Source organism: Temnothorax americanus, unplaced genomic scaffold (genome assembly GCF_048541705.1).
Source record: "Temnothorax americanus isolate GAGA-0224 unplaced genomic scaffold, ASM4854170v1 Scaffold202, whole genome shotgun sequence".
NCBI lineage: Eukaryota > Metazoa > Arthropoda > Insecta > Hymenoptera > Formicidae > Temnothorax > Temnothorax americanus.
Window position 1 is genome coordinate 49481 of NW_027509342.1, and position 7191 is coordinate 56671.

Consider the following 7191-nt stretch of genomic DNA (forward strand, 5'->3'; position numbering starts at 1 on the left):
GACACTGGAAATCACAATAATCCACTATACGATAGAATTATAAGAGCTACTTAATAATTTTTCTCTATGTGTATGTTTTTATTCTGTTGACTTAGTCGCTTATTTATATTTCGGGAATTAGTCAGTCGCTGTCTTTCGATTTGGAACGATGTGTCACCTGTCAGTTCCGTTCGCATTATGATTACGGCTCTCTCAATTGCGACTCTTTTTTAAAATGTTTGGCAAAGTTTTTAAAACTGCAAAAACCTTACGTGTGGCTAAAGTAATTTCGTGAACTTGATGAGATAGGTAGATATTTCCTTTTTACTTTAATTGTTTCTTGTGCGTCATTCGTTTCTGTAACGATGTGCTTCTAATGATTTCGTTATTTATACTTTTTAGAAATCTCTTGATAAGGACACAAAACTAGTATCGAAACGTCGAGTTAATGTAATGTAAGAATCTTCGACATTAAAGTCAGTTTGGTCAAAATATACAACTTGTTAATTTTTCACTGACGAAGAAAAGAATTGATTAATTTCATAAAATTTTATAATGAAAATGTTTAGGTGTCAATATGTCTTAAACAAAGCGTTTACGAGGATACCTCCAGAGGAACATTTTTTCTTGTTTTGAGGTCCTAAGTTCATATTTTAAGTCAAGACATTTAACCATAAAACACTGTGTATGAAATAGAGGTAAAAAAAACTAAAGAATATAAAAAATTAGAAAAATTGCTAATAATAAAGAGGTTACCGATTTCTGTCTAAAAAAATCTACGTAATTGCTCTAATTTCCGCAAATTTTGAGATATTAAGTTTATTTTTTCTATGGATAAAGTAGGGGAGACCGGGGTTCCTTTATCATTAAAAGTGGTATTGACTTTGGCAAGGATCGGTGAAGGGGTGACCGATTTTTGCCTAAAAAGCTTATATAGAGTATTATTAAAGAAAGGTTGTTTTGAATTTGGCGAGGTTCGATGAAGGAATTACCGATTTCTACCTAAAAAATATATAAGTTATTTGATGGATAGAGTATCATCAAAGGGGGGTAGGTTGGTATTGAATTTGGCGATGATCGGTAAAAAGGTTCTTTCTTTATAAAATTTTGAATTTTTTGAGAAATGTTTGTGATTGCTCTAACTTCTGCCAATTTTGAAAGATATCGGGCTATTTATAATTCTATTATATTCTTCAGTCTTTTCTACCTCTACTTCATATATAATAATAAATTTTTTAAGATTTGGTTGATTAGGCCTAGCTTTATACGTGATCAAAGGTCCATATGCAAAGTTCATGTATGGACCATGTAGCCTAAACTCCCAAAGTCAACATTAATTTGAAATTGCATCGATTGTAAAACCCTTGTGCTACAAAATTGACCCTCTATCAATTTATAAAAAGATTAAATTTAAAATTAAAAAAGTGTGCAAATTAGAAACTTGCACATTGCTTCCTCATCATTACAGATCGCTACCATTGCTCCTATTTTATTTCGCTCATAAAGCTTTCTCTAAGCTTCCTGAAGAAGCCAAACTAATAAATACTAATAAATTATACATTAAATAAAATACAAGCTTTCTCACAAAAGGAGCTTTCTGAGCAAAATAAAATAGGAGCAATGGTAACGGTCTGTAATGATGAGGAAGCAATGTGCAAGTTTCTAATTTGCGCACTTTTATACATATTTAATTGCCCATGGCTTGGAAAAGTAGATTTATTTATAAATGAACGTCGTAAAAAAGTTTGGTTTTGTTTCTTTATATTTGATACAATGCCAATTTAAAATTAAATGAAAAAATGCGATTCTGAAAATCAGTGTCGTGAAGATCCTGATATAAAAACATGTGGAATAGATAGCATTTATAATAATTATAACATTAGACTATTGTCATAATCGAACTAATCATAATGAAACTTCTTTTTAAATTTCCTTTCTAAACCGACTGTAATAAATCAAATCAGAAGCTTATTAATATTTACAAATTATAATAAGGAGAAATGTATACAATTAGTTGATATTGAGACTACGAGAAACGTATTTAATAATATCAAGTTTAAAATAATTATCATATTATTTTCTTAGAAACATAAAAGAGGACCAAAGAATCGCTCATTTGTTGTCTATAAAAATATCGAAATTAATAGGTTTGTGAAGTTGGGATCCCAAAATGCAAATTTTTATAAAATGACTTAAATGTTTACAAAATTGATATAGCTGATATAGCATTAATTGTTCAGAATTTGTCCACATCTGTTCATAAATAATCGTTTTTTGTCCACTTTGCAAAAAAACTGAAAATAAAAAAAAATTGAACAAATTTTATCGTGAACATTCCTAAATCTTTTTTAAAATTATATATTATATAGATTTTGATTATCTACTATTTGTCCATATTTGTCCATAAATAATAATTTTTTATTTAGCTTGCAAAAAAACGCGCGTATGTGTATATAGAGTATCCTTGATTTAGCGTAACAATGGCGTAAAGATGTTCTGAAGGCACTGTCTTAACTAAAAGTATACAGGAAATATTAAAAACACCGATATTAATTCTCCAGGGATCCAAAGACAAAAAAATGTAGGTACATAAATAGTTACGGCAAATCTAATAGAATGTAAAAAACGTAGATTTAGTGACTGTAAATAACTGTTACTTTTTTTTTTTTCAAAAAAAAATTTTTTTGTAAATTGTTTCAAATTTTGCTATATTTTTGTTTATTGATAATTTACTTGTGTGTAAAATATTATTATATTGGTAGCATTTTTTAATGTTTACACTTTTTCTTTTTGTAAAACTCGGATATTCAAAAATTAACTTTTTATTTAAATTTTCGATCTGAATCGATTTGAAAGGGCCCGAACTTTGAAAGAGAATACAGAATATGATATTAAATTTTCATCAACTTTGTAGCATTTTGACAAGCTCTGTATAACATCTTTAATGGCAGATTCCTATAGAGTCTTTTTAAGATAAAAAAATTCTAACACTAAATTATATAATAATTTTTAAATGAGAAATGTTTAAAGTTTACCAATCAAATTGTTTAAAAGCGCTTTGATACATATATCATACGATAGTGAAAATGTAAGAGACATCATTCATTATTTATGATATCTACGTTTTATGTAACATCTTTGATAGTTCGGTATGTATTGTGTTTCAAAGTCAATATTTTTAAAAAAATTATGATTTGTATCTTATTATTATTTTTATTAAAACATTCCACGTTTTAATTAATCAACCTTCAGTTACCTCACGTGGCCTTAAGTGACCCAAGGCGTATTTAAAACTCGCGCCCTTTCTGAACGCGCAGTTGTGGAGATTTCGGACCCGGGGGGGGGGGAGTTTGAAGGTTGTAGCATTAACCTGTCAGGCCACTTGCGAGACTCAGTCCGGTTGAAGCAGCCGCGGCAGAAAGTGAGGTGGGGTCACTTAGACCCAGGTGAGGTAATATTGTGACAAAAACGATTTTTGTCAAAATACAAGTAAATAAGTAAATCTTATTAAAAATAGTGTATTTATGCAATATATAATGATAAAAAAAATATTCTGTATGTATAAAAAGTAAAATATTGGATTTTATTGGTTTACAGAATCAAATAATATCTAGTAGCTTAGCATCAAGATATTAATTTTACGGCAGCTGCAACATTCTTAAGTAAACTCTAGTTGTTCGAGAAGTCGAACATGTGCCGCGCGCGCCTGACGAATGCGCGCCCGGCCAACACGCGCTTATCAGATTTTACGGCTCGCCGCGGCGCGTTGCCGGCTCACGTACACTTACTCGCGTTTAAAGTACGCTCGAGTAGCAATTTAAGGCGAGCTGCGCACAGACCAGCATCGAATCCTACCGCTATACTCTACGATCTCGTATCGAGGAAGCGTTGAGAGAATCGAAACATAATTATTTTGTCGCGTCGAGTGAGATTCCCTCTCCTCCGCGCAGTACTAGTCGAACGTAGAGAGACTTCTCCTCCGCTCATTGCACTCTTGTGAAACCATCGTGGAGATCGCGGCCCCCTCCAAGCCGGATGCCCCTTCCGGGCCCGGTACTGTGGAAGCGGAGACACCGGCCCTTGCGAAACCTCGCTTTTCCAACCAGCCAGTGCCGCAGGAGCGGCAGGTGACGAGAAGGGAGCTTGACAAGGGACAGGCGATACGTCCGTAGAAGCTCGTTCCACTGGAGCTCCCGGAGGTGCGTTGCACCAGGTCTGCGGGACTGACCCTCCGGAAGCGAGATTGCCGCATTTCTCGACCACCGGTTCTCCACCTGATCCGCGTCAAAGAAACGCGAAACACGGCGTGTCAGACAGTGCTCACGCGAGCTCTCCTGGCTCCCTCATCGCCAGTGGACCCACCGGATCAACCGACGGACAAGCCACCTCTCACTCCGGGCTCTAAACTCGACCTGAACAATAACTCAGTCCCCTTCAAGCCTCTTGCAAAGAAGGCCATCCGCCAAATTAACTTCTGAAACCGTGCGTTAGCACTTATATTTTGATTAGGCGCCTTCAAGGCGCCGCCTCAGACAACGCAAACATAATGTATGTAATTTAGACACAGAATATATTGTTCTGTTATCAAATCTTGTCTCGATGACTCACCGCCATCGCCCTGATCCCTATTGCGACTCCACGATATCGAATATTAGTAAATATTTACAAAACTTTTTTAACCGAAACTGTTTCATTTTTTTATTATAAAGATTATTATTATTATTATTATTATTATTATTATTATTATTATTATTATTATACAGAAATTAAGACAAGGTCTCGCACTTGGTCAACGGCCAATGTGGTACAATCTTATGTGTAACGAACATGTCGCAAAAATATGCAGCACTTGCCCGTCGCAATATAATTTTTTTTATGTGTCTATTTTTAATAAATAAAGTGTCTTTTCATGCATTTTTATTGCATTTATTTCAACATTTTTACCGATTTTATACAAAAAAACATGAATTTTTACCTCTCCATAGTACGCCATATGAAATTTTTTGAAAAATATTTTGTTATTCTTCTACATGTTTATATTTCATGCCTAAGATCGCAAATTTTACGATTAAAAAAAAATACGTTTTTTAGAGACAATAATATTTGATCAATTTTCTTCAAAATCATAAAATTTCACTTTGCAAAAAAATATACTTTTTGGAACCAATTGTTATGACACTAATTTCTTCTTAAAGTACAATTCTTGACCTTTCGAATTATGTATTATAAAACCCTTATATCTTTTTTTAGTCAGTACTACGTCAATTTGAAAGAAAAGCAAATTTTTTGCTTCTTTAAAAAAACACGTTTTTTTTTAAATAACATTTACATTTTTTAATTTAGAATAATCTAACCTACACAGTCTTGTAGATCTTTAAAAGATGTATTAATTAAAAAAATTCAAATTCAAAATTCAAAATTCAAATTGATGCATTTGTCTTAAAGATACAAGCTGGAGAAGACGCCAGGGTTTCTCAGCTCGTCACGTAATATCGGGGTCTAGAACTGAGGGTTAATAATCAGCCTATAAATGTTTACGGATAAAGTTAAGACGCAATTACAACAAAAAAGTATGCAAAATTATATTGAGAATAAGATTTACATAAGAGGACATCTTTACTACAGTGCTGTATATCGTGCCTGTTGAACACGACGCAAATTTCAAGCAATTTAAGTCAATTTCAAACACTTTTTTTATTTAAAAATTAAGTATTACATTTTTTTGACATTTTAATATTAAGATTTTTACCTCGAAATAATCTTAAGAGTGTTAACTATTGTATTGTTAGTTAACTATTGTCACCTAAAGTCTAGGATATTCTGTATGTATGCATGTATGTATCTGTATGTACATGGTGTTTCAAAATTCGCGAATCAAAATACTATAGCAAAGAAGTCGACAAAATAAGAGTATAATTGCATATTATATCTTACCGCTTTTTTTGATCTTGTATATTCCTTGACATAGTATATTATCAAGGATGTAGTTTTTACTAACTTGCAAAAGTTTTAGGGGATTGCTCGTTGTATATTAAAAAAATAATTAACAAATATAAAATGAACCATACGTATGTTGAATACCATAATTTATGCTTTATCGAGTATAAATTCTTCGTTATGTGCACATATATGAGTAGTTATACTAGGCGGGTTCCAAGCTGGGAGCTCCGAGAGGGGGTAAGGGAGGGGGGGTATCGGATTACGCGGGGGGGAATGAGGGGGTGACGGAGGGGGGTATCGGATTACGCGGGGGGGTGAGGGGGTGAAGGAGGGGGTATCGGATTTCGCGGAAGTAAGGGGGAGGGGGTATCAGGTTACACAAAAATATCGGATTTTTCGCGGGGTGGGGGGAAGGGGGGGTTGACCTTGACATACCACCGGGATGACTCACCGGGATGAGTCACCGGGATGACTCACCCACGCCGCTGGTCTGCGCCGCTGGTCCGCGCGGGGGGAGGGGGTCCGCGTTCGCGTTCGCGGTCGCGCCGCGGGTCCGCGTGGGGGTTCGCGGGGGTCCGCGGGGGCCGCGTGGAGGTCCGCGGTTGCGCCGCGGGGTCCGTCGGGTCACGGGGGCCTCGTTCGCAACGACGCCGCCAGGCGGCGTACAATGGGTAAGACTAACTCGATAGCGCACTGTGTAGGAGCGTGTATTTTTGTCGATGACGCATCGAACCTGTCGGGACATGTTTGTCGTAAACAACATTTTTCTAGGAAAAAGGGGGTGTTATCTCGTAGACTAAACAATTTCGCGCTATTTTTTACGACGTAGTAAACAAAGGAAAAAATGACGTCATTGGGACGATGATCGACCCGATAACGCATCGAACCTGTCGGGACATGTTCGTCGTAAACAACATTTTTCTAGGAAAAATGGGGTGTTATCTCGTAGACTAAACAATTTCGCGCTATTTTTTACGACGCAGTACGTAAAAAACAAAGGAAGAAATGACGTCATCGGGACGATGATCGACCCGATAACGCATCGAACCTGTTGGAACATGTTCATCGTAAACAACATTTTTCTAGGAGAAAAGGGGTGTTATCTCGTAGACTAAACAATTTCGCGCTATTTTTTTACGACGCAGTACGTAAAAGACAAAGGAAGAAATGACGGATGGACATGCACACAAAGAAATTACATCGTTTGTTTAGTTGAAAAAAGCCTGTTTATTTAACTCTTTTTTACATAATATATATTACATACTAAAAAAC